Raw genomic sequence first — 21453 nt, 5'->3', positions numbered from 1 at the left:
AATACCCACTAACATTCTGCAGTCCTTCCGCGGAAGATGCAGCAGTAGGTGAGTTTCTCGTTGCGCTCTTTGCACATGATTTTTGATATTCTGCAGGTTGCGGAATTACTCCTCCACCTGCTTTTTGCGCTTGCGTCAGCCCGTCTCTCTAGCTCGCTTTGGAGCGTTCTTAGGGAGATAGGGACGTTTTCTGCTCTTTCACTCGTCAGTCCAACGCCTTCCTTTGCAAGTTCGTCCGCGGTTTCGTTACCGTCTATGCCTTGGTGGCTGGGAACCCAGTAGATCCTCACTGACTTAGTCGTGCTTAGGCTATCTAGTGACTCCCTGCTTGCCAGTACATTTTTGGAACTGACCGCTGATGATTGCATGGATCTTATCGCCGCTTGACTGTCTACGAACAAATTGACCGCCTCATGTGGACGGTTTATGCTCTGCGCAAGCTCTGCTGCTTTCCTGATGGCGAATACTTCCGCCTGGAATATACTGCAGTAGCTTGGTAGCTTATACGACAGCCTCATTTCAGGGTCCGAACAGTATATGCCCGCTCCAACTCCTCCTTCTATCTTGGAGCCGTCGGTGTATATATTGAGGTGTTGAGCAGAGTCCTGGCCTGACTTCCAGTCATTTGGTCCCATGAATACTGTTGTGTTTACATCCGGGCACGTTCTGGGTATCATGTAGTCAGATGTACTGCTCATGTGTCGACCAATTGAACTGTGCCCGAAACCTTGTAGCGACCAGTTTCCTGATGCAACCAGACGTTGTGCCGCCTTTCCTGCTGTCAGTTGCGCTTGGATATCTAGGGGATATATACCGATTATGGTTTCGAGTGCTTTAGTGGGGGTTGACCTCAGCGCCCCTGATATGCAGAGCAGTGCCTGCCGCTGGGTTCTCTCCATAAGCTTATTATATGTTTTCTTCTCCGTGGCTTGCCACCACACTAAGACTCCATACAGCAGAGTCGGACGCACCACCGATATGTAAACCCAATGCATTAGAGCGGGTGAGAGGCCCCATGTGCTGCTAAGCATCTTCTTGGATGCATATAGCGCTATGGTGGCCTTCCTTATCCTCTCCACTACATTGGCTCTCCACGTCAGCTTGCTGTCAAGTACAATGCCGAGGTATTTGACTTGTGTTTTCGGGGTCAGCCTGGTATTGTTAATTTTCGGGGGGATCCTTGTATCTCTTGGTGAAGAGAATAAAGTCCGTCTTATCCGCATTGATATTGAGTCCTACCTTCTCCGCCCACTCACATATCTCCCTGAGTGTTGTTTCCATGATCGAGCTGAGGGTCGATGGACAGACTCCCGCATAAGCTGTTATCTTTGGCGCTTTCCTCTCGAATCTCTTGATTAGGTCGTCTACAACTAGATTCCATAGGAGGGGCGACAAAACCCCACCTTGCGGCGTGCCTCTGTGCGCTCCTCTCACCATGGAAGCGGTGCCCCAATCTGATTGTACCCGCCGGCAACTTAGAAGATTTTTTATCCACAAGTTGATATCGGGGGACGAGTTGGTCGCTTCTAGGCGATCTATTATTGCGTCCGTGCTAACGTTGTTGAATGCCCCGGATATGTCCACGAACACTCCAAGTGCATATTCCTTATTGTTTAGGGCTCTCTCAATGGTGGCTACCAACGAATGTAGCCTTCGTGTAGGCGTGCTGGTTGGTCGACAGTTGTCTCCCTACATCGTTCCTGATGTATAGGTCCAGCAGCTTTTCCACCGTTTTAAGTAGGAATGAGGTGAGGCTTATCGGTCTGTAATCCTTGGGGCTCACGTGGCTGCACTTTCCTGCTTTGGGCAGGAAGACAATCCCAGAGGTCCTCCATTGGATAGGGATATAGCCCGTGCTTAAACAAGCTGTATATATTGCGTAGAGCCATGGGGTGATCACCTCCTTGGTCACATGCAGCATGGCTGGGAATATTCCATCTGGTCCTGGTGCTTTTATCCTCGCAAAGGAGTCTATAGCCCAGTGGATTCTACCAGAGGATATTAAACCTTTTGGGAGATGCTCTACTCCAGTTGCTAGGTCCTGGTGCTTATTTGCATCGGGTACCTCACTGCATCCTGGGAAATGCGCGTGCATTAGTGTTGTTAGGGCCTCTTCGCTGCCCTCAGTCCACTGTCCGTCGTCGCGTTTGAGCTGACTCTGTATGGTTGGCTGCTTCAATAGCAGCTTCCGGAGTCTAGCATTCTTTAAGTTTGTTGCGTCGGAGCGAAAGGTCCTTATTCCACCAGGGTGGCCTGGTCCTCTTTCTCGTGTCCGATATAGGGCATGATGCGTGGTACGCATCCAGCAGTTCTTTGGAGAGGGTCTCTAGGGACTTTTCTATGTCTTCCGCGGATTCTACTCTGCCCGGAGAGATCGCGAGCCGTGTCACGATAGTCTCCTTGAACTTTCCCCAGTTAGTATTCCGGGGGTTCCTGAAGACTGATTGTTTTGGAGAGTGTTCGAATGCGTATTGGAACCGTATGTACTTATGATCTGAGAAGGATGGTCTCTCAAGGACTCTCCATTCTGATACCAAAGTACCTTGTCCCCTTACCAGAGTAAGATCTAGCACGTTTGAGGAGGTGGGACCTACATAGGTGTGTTCCTCCCCCACGTTTGCTATACTCAGGTTGGTTGAGAGTATAAAGTCTAAGAGGGACTCACCTCTGTCGTTTATGTCGGGGCTCCCCAATACGCAGTGGTGCGCGTTGGCGTCTGCACCCACGAGCAGTTGCTGGTCCTTCGGGCTGGCTTCTACCAAGCTCATGAGTTCTTCTGGTGGGGCCGTTCTGTCGTGTGCCATGTAGCAGGAAGCTACCAAAAGGCGCTTTTTCCCGCTCTCTAGCATCACCACGGTCAGGTCATCAGAGCTGTAGTGAGACATAAGGTTAGCGTGTAGACCCTTCCGTACAAGTACGGCGGTTCTATTCCTGCTTACCGTTGGTGGATGGAGCAAATTGTAATTTGCGGACTTCAGTCCGGCGATGGCATTGCCTGAGGCGATCCATGGCTCCTGGACCAAAGCTATGTCGGCGGATCCTTGCTCCATGGCTATGAGGAGTTCCGCCGACGCGACCTTGGTCTTATGGAGGTTGAGCTGCAGCACCCTGAGTGTCATGGGTACTGGCCTCACCTCCATACGACGGGTTGACTACTATGGTCAGGTCACCGTCCTCTCCTTCGTCGGACTCATCCAGCGTCATTTCCCGGTCGGCATCCACGATGGTTTCCAGACCTAGGTCCTTCTCCACCACATCTGCCTTCAGGGTGTGAGCAACCTTATCCCCGGGGTGGCGCTTTTTGAGGCGCAGGTATACGCTACCCATGCCCCACGCCATCTTCCCGTATCTGGGATAAAGCGCCATCGAAGGTGGGCATGGGAGCTTCAGGATCATCCTCCATCCGTGCGTAGAATGACTCAACGAGCCGCGCGTGCACCATCTTCCACTGCGCCTCGGTCATTTTGCCGGCTTCATCGCTTCTGTCAATGAGGGCCACGATCAGGTGTCGTTTGGTCACCTCACTGACTTTTGCGGTTTTTTTTGGGCTTTTTCGCCATTTGAGGAGGGCCTGCCTCTTTAGGCCCGCGTGGCCGCTTGCTCCCCGGTGCGTCCATAGAGGCACTTTCGGTTGAGCGTTGCCTTTTGTTGGCAAGCGTCTCCTCCACCTTGTTGGCGAATCCGCCAGTCGAACTCATATGGGGGGAGTTTGGCGAAGTGAAGCCTCCCCTCAGCGATTTTCTCCTCAGCCCAGGTAAGCTTTGCTTCCTCCTCTGGGGATAGGGCGGCTTTTTTCTGGAGCCGATCCTGGATGCGGAGGGCAGCCTTGTACTGCGCCTTGGCCTTCATACCCTCGCTTGAACTCTTTGGCCCGTCCCTGCTCTGGGAGCTGGTGCCTGGTTTCGGTGAGTGGGGAAGCGGCACGCTCTCAAGGTCCGAGTCTGTATCGACTATGGTATGTGAGCGGCTCAACTTCCCCTGCGTAGTTTTTTGGGCAGTAGCGTTGCAACTGACATGACCTGCTCCCGTCACATCAGAGGTGTAACCGCTGGCGACACGCAGAGGGGATTGCTCCCCCCCGTGCCCGCCGGTGGTAGCGGTCACGCCTTCCACCGACGTTTGGGCTGACATCCCAGCCCTGGTTTCTTTCTTTAAACCCTCCAGAATGGTTTCTTTTTCAGGGGTACCACCCACTTGCGTTTTATGCCTTCCGCCAGGCACCTCCACCCATGGCTAACGGCTCACTTCCTTAAGCTTTTTAGGGCAGAAGGAGTTGAGCCGTGGCCTTAGCTAGACTCTGTATTATCGCGGACGGGGCAGGCATTAAAAATTTTATTAACGTTGATCAACAAAATTAATGGCTATAAAACGTTGGTTATGAATATGAACAAAAATAACATGGCACGTAACAGAAATGGAGCAAATTTTTTTATGACAAGTGACAATACTAGTTACTGCTTTAAGACTCGAGAAATATGTCTTCCTCTTGTCCAGAGATCGGCGGGGTGTTTTTGTTTGAGCCTTCTTCTGATCGACGTGTTGGCCAATGAAGCCGTTCGTTATACTGACTCGAATGCCTGATAGAGGGAATGTGGAGGTTACTTGCCAATGCTTTGTTTCTTATGTACCAAGGGGCGTTAGCAATCATGCGCAGCGCTCGGTTTTGGACTCTTTGGACCTTCGTGACGTTCGAGTCAGAAGCCAAAATTAAAAAGGCTAAAAAAGGTTATAAAAAAATGGGTAAATCAGGTAATATTAATATTATACAAAAACTATAGAACCTGCTAAAACAGCAGTTTGGCTTGGGCTTGACAGCTAAATCGCTAGCTGACAGGTGTCCATTTTTATCACCTTTTTCTGCCTAAAGTAGTCTTTAAAAACAGAAGCCGATGAAAGCCACCGACTACACTGTATATAAGTTATGTGGATCTTTCCTTTTTTTTTTTTTTTGTTTTTTAGGCTTTTTTTTTATTTATTGAATCTTCTCATTTATGAGACTAACAATAAGTGTATCAAATCTTACAATACTACCTAACTAGCAGTCATGTAAACTGGTACAAAGTAAATGGCCCTGACTAATTATGCCTGGGTTGGAAGGTCGTTACGTATTAGACGGCTTCTTCTGAAAACCCGTATCAAGTCCCTTGCTTGAGGGTTTGAATGGGCAGAGAGTTTTTCCTTGTAGGACGTTTTTTTTCTATTTCGTTCTTAACTGCAGGAATTCCGAAATCCTTGTGGATGTTTTCACTGCGAATATACCATGGTGCTCCAGTGGGAGGTCTCAGGATTTTTGATTGGGTGCGCTGTATGATGTCTAGATTGGTGCTGCACGCGTTCCCCCAAAGGTGGGAGCCATACGTCCATATTGGCTTTACTGTAGAGTTGTAGAGCAGGACCTTGTAGTCCAGGCCCAGGGGCGATCGGGAGTTTATGAGCCAGTGGAGGCTGCTGGCTTTTAGTTTTAGATGTAGTTTCTTGCATTCAATATGTTTTCGCCATCTTAGGCGTCTTTCCAGGTGGACGCCCAGGTACGTTACCACGTTGACTTCGGGGATCTGCGTGCTGTTCAGGTACAGCGTTATGTGCTTACACTTTTGTTTGTTGTTGGAACGGGCATCTGGAACGGCTGAGGATCGCAGTGTCGTCAGAGAAAGTGGATAATGTTAGCTGGTCGCTTGTGGGGATATCCGCTGTGTATAGGACAAATAGGGTACCTCCAAGTGCGCTTCCTTGTGGAACTCCAGCTTCGATTGAATATGTGCCGGATGTGGTTTCGTTGCATCTCACTGCGAAGATTCTGTTGTAGAGATACGACTTAAGTAATTTGTGCGTGTATACCGGCAAAAGTGTTTTAATTTTGTGCATGAGGCCGAAGACTGCGAATTTTTGATGTTATTCTGTTAACTTGCTAGATAGTTCCATGCTATTCTCTTAAGCCAAATTGATGAGCTGGGATGATGTTGCGAGCTCCCAGACTTTAGTAGGCATTTTTCAAATAACTTGGACATGCATTATAGTATACTTATTGGTCGGTAAGATGATGGAATCGTGTGGTCCTTTCCGGGTTTCGGTATCATTATAATTATAGTTTTTTTTCCACTTTGTTGGCTAATGGCCGAGACTTATGATCCCATTGAAGATTTTACAAATGACCTTAATTATAATTTTTTGAGTTATTAGATCAGCGCCGGGAGCCTTTTTCGGCTTCGGTTCCCTGATGACCTTCGTGATCTCGTTCGGACGAAATGATGCTGGAGTAGATTCCATTTCAGTTTGGATTTGCGCTAGTTCAAATGGATTTGCAGCAGGGTTGGGCTGGAAAACGCTCTGGAGATGTGAGGCAAAAGTTTCGGCTCTGTCTTTTTTTTTTGCTGCGGGCCCAGAAACCAGATGACTTTCTTATCGGGGTGACGGTTTCAGGCAGTGAGCTTAAATTTGGGAGCTCCATAAGGTATGCTTTGTACTGGTTGGCGAGAGTTTCTCAATATATCTTAATTGTGCATTTTCGGCATCTTGCATCAGGGCCCGGCTTAGTTTGCGTGAGGCTTCATTTAGACGTTGCTTTGAGCATGGCGATCTATTGGTTTGCCACGCCCGTCGCAAACGCCTCTTTTCTTGGATGAGCTGTTCAATCTGCTGGTTCGTTTTGAATTTGATTTTTGGCATATCCGTCTGTTGTGGTGTTGAGATCCTGGCTGCAGTCACAAGTACCTCTTCCAGAGCGGAGGTGGAGGAGTCGATTTCGGCTTCATTATTGAGCTGCGGGGCAGCTCAATGTGGGAACTCACATACTTTTTGTACGTCAGGCGATCCGTAGTTTCTGGACTTTGAAGGAGGGTTATATACAGCGGCGAGTGATCTGAAGAAAGGTCCGGAAGGGCCTTGGCGTTTATTAAATTGCGTGGGATATTTTTTGTCACCGCGAAGTCAATTAGATCAGGTATATTTCTGAGGTCTGCTGGCCGATATGTGGGGCTACCAGAGGAAACGTAGTCCAGTTTATTTCTCACATTGATGAGAGCGTTATACAGTTGTCTTCCCTTGGGGGTCATGACGCGGGATCCCCAATGCGCGTGCTTGGCGTTGTAATCTCCTGCAGCTATGAAACGATCTCCAAGAGAGTTGTAAAAGTCCATGAATTGGCCTTCAGAGATTGTAAAGAGAGGTGGGCAGTAGACAGCAGCAATGCAAAGGTTGCCGTTACCTGAGTGCACTTTAATGGACGTAGCTTGCAAGTAATTTGTTGCAAACCTTTGTTAAAAATGGTGCTTGATGCGTTCCTTGATAAGGATGCCGGTCCTTCTGGATGATCTGTGCGATGGAAGGTATAACCTCTTATATGAAAGTTGTATCTGCTTGTGAGGTGCGTTTCAACCAGTAGCATGGCGTCGATGTGGTTTTCGTTTAGAAATTGTGTTAGTTCAAGTTTATGCCGTGAGACGCCGTTGGCATTCCACGTGGATATACGTAGATTGGACATTGATTATTTCGACTGTTGTGCTACAAGCAACTGTATCACCATATTCTGATTCGGGACAAGCGTTTGCCTGGTCGTTTTCATAAATGACATAAGTTCCATCATACTTTGTTGCATGGTCACCATCATGGATTCCAGGTTGTTTTGTGGCAGCCCTGGGGCCTGCTGAGCTTCGGCGTAGGATATGCCCGTAGGGGCATTTAGCGGACCAAAAGAGGATATGGCTGCTTTGGCAAAAAATACTTCTGGAGTAGTTTTTGAATTATAATACACATTTTGTGTATTTTGTTGGCGTGTAGCTGTCGCTCGTCGTATGCGACTATTCAGCTCCTTGTAGACCACGCAGCCTCTGTAGTTAGCTGTATGGCTTCCTCAACAGTTTCCACATTTTTTCGTATTCGGGTCTTCTTTGTTCGCAGGGCAGTGTGTGGAATTGTGAAAGTTCCACAGACTACGCAGACTGACCGAAGGGTGCAGTATTTCCTTGTATGTCCATACTCCTGGCAATTTGTGCATTGCACATGACCGTTGCGTTTGTGCGGTTCTTCCACGGTGATTCTTCGATGCAGTAGGAACTGCAACTTGTAGATCGGGTGAACTTCATTCTTTTTAGAGTTTTACTATCTGGCTCAAGCTCGACTTTGAAAAGTGGTTGCGGCTTTTTGTTTTTGTTGATAATGTTGCTAACATTCTTTGCAAAGAAACCCTTGTCTTTCAGGGCTTCTAGTATCTCAGAGGGGGCGACGTCTGGTTCAATTTCTTTCAGCACTACTTGCAGTCCCTTGCTGCTTTTTAGTTGGTAGGTGTAAAAGTTCTTTTTTGATTCTTCCAGGTAGTTAAACACAGCCCGGAAGTGTTTTTCTGATTTGTTTTGCACTTTGGTTTCGCAAATGTTCCCTTTAATAAGCGGAACAACATGAAAGATTTCGTCCCCGATCAGCGCAACAATTTTGTTGGCCAGGGCATTTGAACTTTTTACGCTAATATAAATATGTCCCCACCTATTGCCTGTTTTTGAGTCTCCTGCTCCGGCTATGCTTGGTTATTCTCATCAGGTGCTAGCGGGGAAAATCTTTTGGAGTTTGTTGATCGCAGCTTTTGGTGACACGGTTGATCTTAGGTTTGTTACCAACCGTGTTATGTGGGCTGAGCTTACGCTTATAGCCGGAACCGCTTGTTGCTTATCGGAGCTCACGGTTGTTGTTACCATTGGATTTGGCGCTGCGGCCGTTGGCACCGATTTCGCAATATTGGTCGTTGATTTTTCTTGTTGTTGGTGCGTCTTCCATCGAAGCCGGTGGTGGTGGGATTTGGCATTGAGTAGGGCAGGTGAGCAAGAGCGCGTTCTCTTGCTATCGGCGGTTAGTAGAGCCGGGTCGGTCCTCGTAGACTTTTTTTCTGAGTTGAGAAATACGAGTAACAACCGTTTATTTGGTTTAAAGAGCTACGCTCATTCTTATGATCGTCGCTCATGTTTTTGAGCTTGTTACGTGTGACGCCATTTAGATGAACTTTGCAGCTCATCGGCGGTCAGTAGAGCCGGGTTGGGCTTGGTAGACGTTTTTTCTGCTTAGATATCGCGAGTTGAGAAATACGTGAAACAACCGTTTCTTTGGTTTACAGAGCTTCTACGCTCAATCTTTTGATCGCCGCTCATCATTTGCACCATAAAAATGAACTTTGCAGCTCAAAAACACGTCTCACGCACTAGTGTCCGAATGTCATACGTACTTGTAGGGCTTGGCCTAACTGTCAGTACGTAGTTTAGAGTTCAGAATTTACTTTTTCACCATGAAAAACAGTTCGAGAATAAACACTGCGTAGCACGTCTGCACTCGTTGATGATCCAATTTGATCCTGGATCTTTCCTGAACCAGAATAAGCTTTCAACTTAGTCTGCGTAAATGCGAAGAAAAAAACAAAAACAACTCAGTGTAAAGTATACCAGAATCTACTAAAAAGTTTAGCAACTGCACATGAGGACCTATTCAACCTGTTCGCTGCATAATCTGACCTGTTTAATGTATCTCTACACCATGTAAAGTCACAAAGAGATAGAATCAAGTGATTATGGGCAGATATGCTTAGTCTATTAGTAATAAAAACACAAAGAAGTCTCATTATGTACATACATACAATACATATACATATGTATGTATGTACTTGTGCTTGTGATGAGCACAGCTCCAAGCTAGCAGTATGTTGTCTGCATTTAACAGACGCAACTTTCTGCAACCGATGCCTGCAAGCAAAGTAATCAATTTAATCAACTTTGTTACTCATCAGCAGTACTTAGCATTTAATGTAGAAGCTTTCGGTTCCGCGTTGGCTAGGCACTGCTCTTTGGTTATCGACGCTTTTTCCATTTCGGTATTTTCCCTCTCTCTTATATGTATATATGTATGTATTTATTGTAACTATAAAAATTTTTTATTTTTAGTGTTTAAAATATTTTTATTTTATCAAATAAACAAAAATAAAACTAAAAAATTATGAAACTTTTGTTTTTAAAAAATCGTTTTCATAAGAAAAAAGGATTTTTTTTTCACTTTGTAGGGTACCAAAAAAAAGGGGAATTCATGAGCGTAGCACATTATGCAGTACATATATAAATTTTACAACAATTACCTGTCCATTGCCGTTTAAATTATTCGATTATCTTATTTGGTGAAAAGGCGCTACTGTGCGACTATTTTCATTTAGCGTTGCAAAAATCATATCTTTTGAACCAAATAAGGTAATCGAATAATTTAAATTTAATAATTTGAAAACTGAAAAAAAGTTGTTTTTTTAATTCAAAGTGTAACCGCCACGCGCTACAGTTAGTATATTTCTTGGAATGTACGAAATTGTGTCGGTATTTTGGTATATTTAACCCTGAGTAGTTGTGGTTTATGTCGTTGCATTTTCGCAGACGCAGCTGATGTTAATTCTGGTCCAGGAAAGATCCGACATAGTGTAGTCGGTGGCTTTCATCGGCTTCAGAAGTTATAGACTAATTTAGGCAGAAAAAGGTGAAAAAATGGACACCTGGCAGGTAGCGATTTAACTGTACAAGCCCAAACCAAAGTGCCGTATTTTTGTGTTCTTTAATAGTTTATGAATGTATCTATCATTTAAAATAAAAACCATGATCATTGGTTATATGGTTTTTGTGTAATATTACCTGAAAGTCGACCAATTTACCCATTTTTTTGGTATGATGCAAAAAACGAAAAAAAATTCAACTTTGAATGCTCATATCTTTTACAAAAAAAATATTAAAATAGATTTTATTGCAGATTCTGAATCCTTGGGATGTGAAAAAAAAGAAAAGTTAAAGATTAAAATCGTTTTTGCGAACATGACTTTTTCGATTTTTGCAACACTAATTGTTCGAGAGGCGCTACTGTGCGTCGATGCAATACACTGTTTTTGGCACCGATTCTTCCCTCCATCTCCATCCCTCTAATTTGCGAACTCTCGCAACCGCAGTTCCGAAGGCAACTCGTTGTTTTCGAAATATGAAGTCCGCGAGACACTCAGCTTTTTGTTTTGGATTTTCCTGAAAGAGGCCCATGCGATTGGTTTTTGGTATTCGAACATGCCACGAGGAAACCCCGGGAAAAGGAATTCTGGTACTGAAGGGTACAAATGTGTTCAGGAGGGGGGTGGCCCGGAAATCCTCCGCAAAAGGATCAGTACAAAATTTATCCCACGAAGAAGAAAACGCAGGGGTCGAAATGACTTCGGCTGGAGCGTTTGAGTACCGAGAAACCCAGCTTAACAGCGCGAGAGCGGGAGAACCAGAGCAGCCGTCTCTAAGCTCGCCCAGCAGCGAGCGACGATCGGGAACACGGGTGCGTGCGATCGGGAATACCGAGGAACGGAAAGCGAGCGAGCGTTGCTAAGCTGGGAGCGCTTGAGCTTTTGGACGCTCGGTGGGCAGAGGGGGAACAAGGGCCTCCTGGCGTGAACATTCTCCCCCCCCCCCCCTTGCAATCACTCGGGTTGCAATAAACCCGTACCGGACGATAGTATGGAGGGACCTTAGAGCGCAGCGTAGATCGTTGGTGCTGAAGTGACGAGTAGGGCGACGGACGAGTGCCATGGAGAGGCGCATGACTGCCATGGAGAGGCGGATGTTTGCCATGGAGAGGCGGATGATTGCCGTAAGGAGCTTGCTGAACGATGATTAGGAGGCGTCGGATGCCGTGAACAGGACGCATCGAAGCTGATCGGCATTGAGCGCTAGAAGACGTCGACCTTTCCGTAGCGGATGAACTTTGGCTGACTCGGCAACGGTAGGACTAAGAACCTCGAGTACATCTGCTTTCCAGAGCGATCGCGGTGTGTGGAAGTGAAGTCCTCGTAAGTGATCTGGAAAAAGGATGACATGGAGATGAGTAATGGTCACGTAAATGCAAACTAGAAGTATGGGGGTGACCGATGCTGCGAGCGGAGTGGATGCTCTGGACCGCCATGCGGATGCAGGAGAGTGTGGTGGTGCTGATTGCACGTCTTACATCGGTCACCGCTGCGGCAGGTTGCCTCGGAATGTTCGTGGGCCAAACAGTTTGAACAATAGCGGTTGTCGAGAACCGCACGGAGCCTCTTATCAGCGCTGAGTTTGAAGAACTGTTGGCATTTCCGGAGCGGGTGGATTCCGCTGCAGACTCGGCAACAGTAGGACGGCGTACCTCGGGGACGTCTGCTCTCTAGGCCAGCAGCACTGCTAGTGGCCAGGAATTTTTTCGGTGAACCGATTGACGAAACGGAAATTCGTGTCGAGAAGACAGACACGCCGCCCGTAACTGTTGTAGACACTGGGCCTGTGAGGACCCATCCGAAGATCGTCTCTTGCGCAAAGAGAGAGACGAAAATGTTATTCTTGGAACCGCCCAAGAGCACAGACGGAAGTATTTCAGCTCCTATTAGGACGTCGATTTCCGAACTCTCGAAGATCGCTGGATCCGATAAGGGGAGATCAGGAAGCTCCTTTAGGAAATCTCTCGGAACTGGATATGAGGGGAGTTTTCCAGCGAGTTGAGGAAGAACATAAGCTGTCGTTTGTAACTGCAGCCCGGGTCTGGAGGGAGCGCGCATTGAAAAATTGCAGAGCCTTGTGGCTTGAGCGGCAACTGTCCCATTGAGACCGGAAACTTGGGTCTGAGCTGGCTGGGATGGAAGTATTACGATATTGAAAAGCCTCTCAGTAATAAAGGTTGCTTCAGAACCTGAATCGATTAGGGCTCGCGCTTGGAAGTTGCGGCCAAGATGGCAGATGGATCCTAACTCAAAACAGACTTGCACATTTGAGTGGTCGTCAGAGGCTGCAGCGCTTCTCGCAATGGGTGCGGGTCGTGGACTATATGGAGAGGAGGGTCTTGGAACGTTAGTAGTAGGATTGTCGCGGTGCAGCAGAGTATGATGCCGGCTGTGGCACGTAAAGCAGGAATGGGCACTAGTACAGTCCCGTTGCTGGTGCCCTCGCGAAAAACAATTTAAGCAGAGTTGCTTTCTTTGGATGAAGTTTGTCCGCTCATTGATATCCATTTCCAGAAAAAGCGGACATATACGGATAGGGTGGTCTTCTCTGGAACAAAAATTACACCTTCTCGGAGTTAGAGCCACCCTGGCTTCATACGAATCGAGCCTACGCATCGGTGGGTTAGAAAATGCCCACAGCCGCTAGGCCTGACATCGTCGATGGCCTCCAAAGTGCGATGGCGCTCGGTCAGAAATGCGTCCAACTCATGCAAGGTTGGAATTTCGGCCTTATTGCGTATCGATTGCTTCCACAAGGAAAGTGTAATTTTGGGAAGCTCCGAGGAGACCATGTACACAAGAAGGCAGTCCCACGCCTCGACTTCAATGGAGGACATTTCTAAGGCGGTCAATCAACTTTGAATGGTGCCTTGCAGCTCTCTTAGAGCGACTCTAGATTCTTAAGGAACAGCCTGTTAAAAAGGATCTTCAATTGACTGTTGACTAACAACCGCCTTTTTCAAAGCGGTCGGAAAGGCTTCTTCATGCTGAGAGGAAAACCTCGTTGGTCAGAGGGGCGTTTGAAACGATTGCCGCGCACCGCCACTCATCTTGGAAAGTAGGTAAAACAACCACTCCACTGCACAGTGGTTGATTCCATAGACCAAAGATAAAAAATCGAAATTCTGAAATTGGTCACTTTTTATGTTAAATGTAGTTCTTAACAGAGCAATAAATCGAACTGTAAAATTATTTTTGTTCTATCCCTTTGATACGCGCTACAGACAGAGAAGACAGACAAAGAAAACACGTAGTCGTAGCAGTTTACGAAGCTTCAAAATTAGCCTGCACAAACAAGTTGTTTTTCTATATTAAATCGCGTCCAATCTTAATCAAATAATATTAATTTTGACAAGAAAGGAAGCTAACTTCGGCACGCCGAAGTTTGTATACCCTTGAAGATTGGTTTTCATATTTATGTCATAAATTATAATGCCGAAAACAGACACTAAACTGAGTTACATACCACTTTACCTATACTTATTATGTTTACAGTTTGACAGTTACAGTTATACATTCCCAGCTTTACAATTTCTTTACATCTGCGGATCGCTTCTATGGCTGCTATATGATATAATTGTCCGACTTTCATAAAATGTATACCAAAATTCTATAATAATAAGTAAAACTCATATCTCAGAGTAGATGAAAATACGTTGAAAAACAAAGAAGTTATAATTTTTTCTATTACTTTCCGTATCGTTCCTATGGCAGCTATAAGATATAGTCGTCCGATTTTCATAAAATTTTTACCAAAATTTTGAAATAATACCAGAAGCTCATGTGTCAAAGTAGATTAAAATACGTTGAAAAACAACGAAGTTATAATTTTTTTGATTAATTTCCCGATCGTTCCTATGGCAGCTATAAGATATAGTGGTCCGATTTTCATAAAATTTTTACCAAAATTCTGGAATAATATAAAAAGGCTATATCTCAAAAATGATGGAATAATATTGAAAAACAGCCAAGTTAAAATTTTTTTTCTATAAATTTATCGAACATTTGTATGGCAGCTATATGATATAGTCGTCCGATCCGGCCCGTTCCGACATATATAGCAGTGAAGACTATATGCAAAGTTTCATTCAGATAGCTTTAAAACTGAGGGACTAGTTTGCGTAGAAACGGACAGACGGACAGACGGAGGGACAGACGGACGGACAGACGGACATGGCTAGATCGACTCGGCTGTTGATGCTGATCAAGAATATATATACTTTATAGGGTCGGAAACGTCTCCTTCACTGCGTTGCAAACTTCTGACTGAAATTATAATACCCTGCAAGGGTATAAAAATAAAGGTATTTATTATAAAACTGAGTAATTTTTATATCATAAGATGTCGTGTTTTTTTTTTAATTAAGTTTTTGATCAGTGCACTGCCGAGAGGTGTATTTTTTTGTATACGTAGATTTAACATAGTGAAATAGTTGTATTGCCCGTCACACGTCTTAATGAAACCTTTCTCACTTCTCTTTAGAGCATTTCTCGCTCACCTTCAACACACACACCGAATTAAAATACGATTCGCAGACGAACTAGGCTTGTGTGCACAAATATACGAGAAAAATAACTCGGGTGTCAAAAATACTCGGTGTTTATCCGGTGGTCCGGTTGATCCGGTGGTTTGCTGCCGCTCTCTGGTACATACATACTTGTATGTTTTATATTATATTACTAGCTTATTTCTGATTCGTAACAGTACAACGTGAACGGTAAACTATTTCAATAATTTTTTGTGTGAATTTATGAAGGAGTCTTTGTTTAGAGAAATAAGAAACATAATTTCAATACTTGTAAATGTAGTAACAAAGAGTATAGAACTATATAGAGCGGACATCTCATACAAAATAATGTGTCGTATGGCGGGTTCCAGCGGTAGAACCCGCATTTTCACCGTGGAACCCGCAATGCTCGATTCTACTTTGAATCTGCGCACCCCGAGACCTGCTTGCCGGTTGGTCTGGTGGCTAAGGCATCCGACTGCCACCCTGAAGTGCGTGAGATCAAATCCTGGTTAGACTTAAGATTTTCTTCTTTTATTTTTGCTTTTTTTTTTTAGAAGAAAGAAGAAACTTTTATATTCCATATTAGTGTTACCAGGTTATGTTTGACAAACCATTAGATTAATGTTTTAAATTACATTCGAATAAACTGATAATTAAATATAATTACATATATTTTAAATGTTTTGATTTTATAAGCCCATAGCGAAAAAAAACACTCTTGTTTGATAAAAGTTCTTAAGATTCAAAACTTTTTTAAATAATGTTATAAATAAAATAATATAAAAAATATGAATCGATCCACTCATAAATATTACCGACCAACGCTTTAACCAGCACGACCATAGGACCGATTAAAGGTGTGATGCACAAAAACCAATATGTATTTGCAAGCTTTTGACTCTCGCACTAGCAAAACTAGCAGTGTTGCCAGAATTCCAGTATGCTCGCCTTGGCTACGGTGCGCGCTGATCTTTTCTCAGAGGGTGGGAGGGCTCTTCCATGCAGCTGCTGGAATAGACTGGCCTGCTCCCTGGCCAACAGGTCCAGTGGGGGGATGCTGGCTAAAACCAGAGCAGCCTGATCCGACACCGTTGTATGTGCACTACTGATTCGTAGAGCTGCTAGACGATGCGTGGCATTCACTCTACGACTAAACGACGGCTTCGTCAGTGCGTGCACCCACACTGGGGCAGCGTAAAGCAAGGTTGCCTTTGTCACGCTTGTGTAGGCCCTCTGTGATTGAGCATGATCCGGGACAGTGCCCTTTTGGAACTGGCGTAAACCAGATTCTCGCGGAAGGTGAGCCTGGTGTCCAGCATTTCCCGCAGACATTTGATGGCTCTGGACGAACTAATCAAAGCTGGTTGATTGTTGGCGACTTCAACCTTCTTCCTCTTGCTCACTAGTACCGCTTCTGTCTTCTGCGAGGCTAGCTCCAGCCCCAGGCTGGCTAGCCACGTACTATTAACCTCGACGCAACATTTACAGAGTTCCAGGAATGTTCTGGACTTGCTCGCCCGGATAGCGGCTTTGAGGGCTCTGCGAAAGGACTGGTACTCCCTGCTTTTGTCCAGGTGGGAGGAGGTTCCATGTGTCCGTTAGTAACTTCGCCTAGCGTGGACGCAGTCGCTCCTAGCCGCGGCTATCGCGTGGTTTCACCCAAATCCTGGTTCCCGGTGGCGGCTGCGGGGTCTTCTGCCATGAATACAGCCATCGCAAGCCGTTTGCAGCTGCCCCATGATGTCATCTGCCATCTCTTCGGCGTCTCCGAAGATCTCTAACCTCTCCATTCCCTAAGCAAACGACTGGGTATCCAGGGAGTCCGCTCTGTAACCCATACCCGGCCGTGGATGGCGGCGCGGTGGGTGAACCTGGTCCGTATCGAGGTTGAAGAATATCGCGGGATGGTCGCTGAGCTTCCACGCGCACTAAGTGCCTCTGGAGTTGCTCGAACGTGAGATCGACCATTGAGCCAGCTCTAGTCCGAGTGAAGGGTTCGCGCAATTAAGTGTCCCACTTGCCCGCCCTTGAAACAGGATTTGCTCCTGTCAACAGTGCTATTGCACTTACTGACAATGTGCCCCGACTCCAGGCATCTGACGCATTTTGGGCGGTATTCCACCTCCTTGATTGGACACTTACACCAACCAATCTTAACATTGTACAGCTTGGTGAGCAGGTCGGCACTGCGATCGTCGCCACCTGCGTCCTTGGGTCTGGTAGCAGGATTTGTTCGTTGCTTTTGATGATACGGTTGATTTGTGGTTTGTTACCATACGTGTTATGTGGACTAAGCTTACGCTCAATATGGATGTAGCTTTCCATTCCGGTCTGTATGGCCGGTACCGCTTATTGCTAATCGGCACTTGCTCCGTACGGTGTAACTGTCTGTAAATTTTGTAACGTCGTCTGTAGGCACGTCTGTGAACAAAATACAATTTATTTTATTTAAGGGTCCATTCTGGTTAGTTGGACCAAAAAATAGGCATTTTTCAGGAATTTTTTTGTGGACAAAGGAAAAGACATAAATTTTAAACTTGTCACATATATTTATCATAGTTTAAAGATGATTTAGCAAAAATTTCAAAATTTTTAGAGTATGTCCAGAAGCAGGAAACAGGGCAACGTAAGCCCATGCCCAAAAAAGGAACCCCTCTGGCGACCATCCTGCAGGACGTAAAAATCGACAGAAACAAAAAATTCAAAAGCGTTATTGTTTACTATAAATGTGGTTATGGAATAGGCTACTTTTATCAAAATTCAATAAAAAATAACAAAATGGCGGCCCTTAAAATTTTTTTTTTCGTTATTGTGAAAATTTTCTTCACTTTTTTGTTGATTAAAAATCCAATGTATAAGCTATCAATATAATTGTAGCCAATATCTCAAAAATGATGGAATAATATTGAAAAACAGCCAAGTTAAAATTTTTTTTCTATAAATTTATCGAACATTTGTATGGCAGCTATATGATATAGTCGTCCGATCCGGCCCGTTCCGACATATATAGCAGTGAAGACTATATGCAAAGTTTCATTCAGATAGCTTTAAAACTGAGGGACTAGTTTGCGTAGAAACGGACAGACGGACAGACGGAGGGACAGACGGACGGACAGACGGACATGGCTAGATCGACTCGGCTGTTGATGCTGATCAAGAATATATATACTTTATAGGGTCGGAAACGTCTCCTTCACTGCGTTGCAAACTTCTGACTGAAATTATAATACCCTGCAAGGGTATAGAAATGAAGGTATTTATTATAAAACTGAGTAATTTTTATATCATAAGATGTCGTGTTTTTTTTTTAATTAAGTTTTTGATCAGTGCACTGCCGAGAGGTGTATTTTTTTGTATACGTAGATTTAACATAGTGAAATAGTTGTATTGCCCGTCACACGTCTTAATGAAACCTTTCTCACTTCTCTTTAGAGCATTTCTCGCTCACCTTCAACACACACACCGAATTAAAATACGATTCGCAGACGAACTAGGCTTGTGTGCACAAATATACGAGAAAAATAACTCGGGTGTCAAAAATACTCGGTGTTTATCCGGTGGTCCGGTTGATCCGGTGGTTTGCTGCCGCTCTCTGGTACATACATACTTGTATGTTTTATATTATATTACTAGCTTATTTCTGATTCGTAACAGTACAACGTGAACGGTAAACTATTTCAATAATTTTTTTGTGTGAATTTATGAAGGAGTCTTTGTTTAGAGAAATAAGAAACATAATTTCAATACTTGTAAATGTAGTAACAAAGAGTATAGAACTATATAGAGCGGACATCTCATACAAAATAATGTGTCGTATGGCGGGTTCCAGCGGTAGAACCCGCATTTTCACCGTGGAACCCGCAATGCTCGATTCTACTTTGAATCTGCGCACCCCGAGACCTGCTTGCCTGTTGGTCTGGTGGCTAAGGCATCCGACTGCCACCCTGAAGTGCGTGAGATCAAATCCTGGTTAGACTTAAGATTTTCTTCTTTTATTTTTGCTTTTTTTTTTTAGAAGAAAGAAGAAACTTTTATATTCCATATTAGTGTTACCAGGTTATGTTTGACAAACCATTAGATTAATGTTTTAAATTACATTCGAATAAACTGATAATTAAATATAATTACATATATTTTAAATGTTTTGATTTTATAAGCCCATAGCGAAAAAAAACACTCTTGTTTGATAAAAGTTCTTAAGATTCAAAACTTTTTTAAATAATGTTATAAATAAAATAATATAAAAAATATGAATCGATCCACTCATAAATATTACCGACCAACGCTTTAACCAGCACGACCATAGGACCGATTAAAGGTGTGATGCACAAAAACCAATATGTATTTGCAAGCTTTTGACTCTCGCACTAGCAAAACTAGCAGTGTTGCCAGAATTCCAGTATGCTCGCCTTGGCTACGGTGCGCGCTGATCTTTTCTCAGAGGGTGGGAGGGCTCTTCCATGCAGCTGCTGGAATAGACTGGCCTGCTCCCTGGCCAACAGGTCCAGTGGGGGGATGCTGGCTAAAACCAGAGCAGCCTGATCCGACACCGTTGTATGTGCACTACTGATTCGTAGAGCTGCTAGACGATGCGTGGCATTCACTCTACGACTAAACGACGGCTTCGTCAGTGCGTGCACCCACACTGGGGCAGCGTAAAGCAAGGTTGCCTTTGTCACGCTTGTGTAGGCCCTCTGTGATTGAGCATGATCCGGGACAGTGCCCTTTTGGAACTGGCGTAAACCAGATTCTCGCGGAAGGTGAGCCTGGTGTCCAGCATTTCCCGCAGACATTTGATGGCTCTGGACGAACTAATCAAAGCTGGTTGATTGTTGGCGACTTCAACCTTCTTCCTCTTGCTCACTAGTACCGCTTCTGTCTTGTGCGAGGCTAGCTCCAGCCCCAGGCTGGCTAGCCACGTACTATTAACCTCGACGCAACATTTACAGAGTTCCAGGAATGTTCTGGACTTGCTCGCCCGGATAGCGGCTTTGAGGGCTCTGCGAAAGGACTGGTACTCCCTGCTTTTGTCCATGTGGGAGGAGGTTCCATGTGTCCGTTAGTAACTTCGCCTAGCGTGGACGCAGTCGCTCCTAGCCGCGGCTATCGCGTGGTTTCACCCAAATCCTGGTTCCCGGTGGCGGCTGCGGGGTCTTCTGCCATGAATACAGCCATCGCAAGCCGTTTGCAGCTGCCCCATGATGTCATCTGCCATCTCTTCGGCGTCTCCGAAGATCTCTAACCTCTCCATTCCCTAAGCAAACGACTGGGTATCCAGGGAGTCCGCTCTGTAACCCATACCCGGCCGTGGATGGCGGCGCGGTGGGTGAACCTGGTCCGTATCGAGGTTGAAGAATATCGCGGGATGGTCGCTGAGCTTCCACGCGCACTAAGTGCCTCTGGAGTTGCTCGAACGTGAGATCGACCATTGAGCCAGCTCTAGCCCGAGTGAAGGGTTCGCGCAATTAAGTGTCCCACTTGCCCGCCCTTGAAACAGGATTTGCTCCTGTCAACAGTGCTATTGCACTTACTGACAATGTGCCCCGACTCCAGGCATCTGACGCATTTTGGGCGGTATTCCACCTCCTTGATTGGACACTTACACCAACCAATCTTAACATTGTACAGCTTGGTGAGCAGGTCGGCACTGCGATCGTCGCCACCTGCGTCCTTGGGTCTGGTAGCAGGATTTGTTCGTTGCTTTTGATGATACGGTTGATTTGTGGTTTGTTACCATACGTGTTATGTGGACTAAGCTTACGCTCAATATGGATGTAGCTTTCCATTCCGGTCTGTATGGCCGGTACCGCTTATTGCTAATCGGCACTTGCTCCGTACGGTGTAACTGTCTGTAAATTTTGTAACGTCGTCTGTAGGCACGTCTGTGAACAAAATACAATTTATTTTATTTAAGGGTCCATTCTGGTTAGTTGGACCAAAAAATAGGCATTTTTCAGGAATTTTTTTGTGGACAAAGGAAAAGACATAAATTTTAAACTTGTCACATATATTTATCATAGTTTAAAGATGATTTAGCAAAAATTTCAAAATTTTTAGAGTATGTCCAGAAGCAGGAAACAGGGCAACGTAAGCCCATGCCCAAAAAAGGAACCCCTCTGGCGACCATCCTGCAGGACGTAAAAATCGACAGAAACAAAAAATTCAAAAGCGTTATTGTTTACTATAAATGTGGTTATGGAATAGGCTACTTTTATCAAAATTCAATAAAAAATAACAAAATGGCGGCCCTTAAAATTTTTTTTTTCGTTATTGTGAAAATTTTCTTCACTTTTTTGTTGATTAAAAATCCAATGTATAAGCTATCAATATAATTGTAGCCAATTCAATGGACACGTTAATTACACGTATTTAAAAATCATTAAGATTCGTTAAAAATTGACTGAGATACAATGGTCGCCAGCTCGAAAAATTTAGTTT

The 21453-nt window shown here is 45.0% G+C and overlaps 1 protein-coding gene across 5 annotated transcripts in view; it reads left to right on the top strand.

The window, feature by feature from the left end:
* The window catches only part of LOC138928989 (rabankyrin-5), a 280025-nt gene that overhangs the window by 156997 nt on the left and 101575 nt on the right, over positions 1–21453 (top strand). The window lies entirely within an intron of this gene.

The sequence above is a fragment of the Drosophila kikkawai genome, chromosome 3R (assembly GCF_030179895.1).
Source record: "Drosophila kikkawai strain 14028-0561.14 chromosome 3R, DkikHiC1v2, whole genome shotgun sequence".
Lineage (NCBI taxonomy): Eukaryota > Metazoa > Arthropoda > Insecta > Diptera > Drosophilidae > Drosophila > Drosophila kikkawai.
The sequence above is the reverse complement of the archived record's forward strand: the minus strand, read 5'-3'. Positions and strand labels throughout refer to the sequence as shown.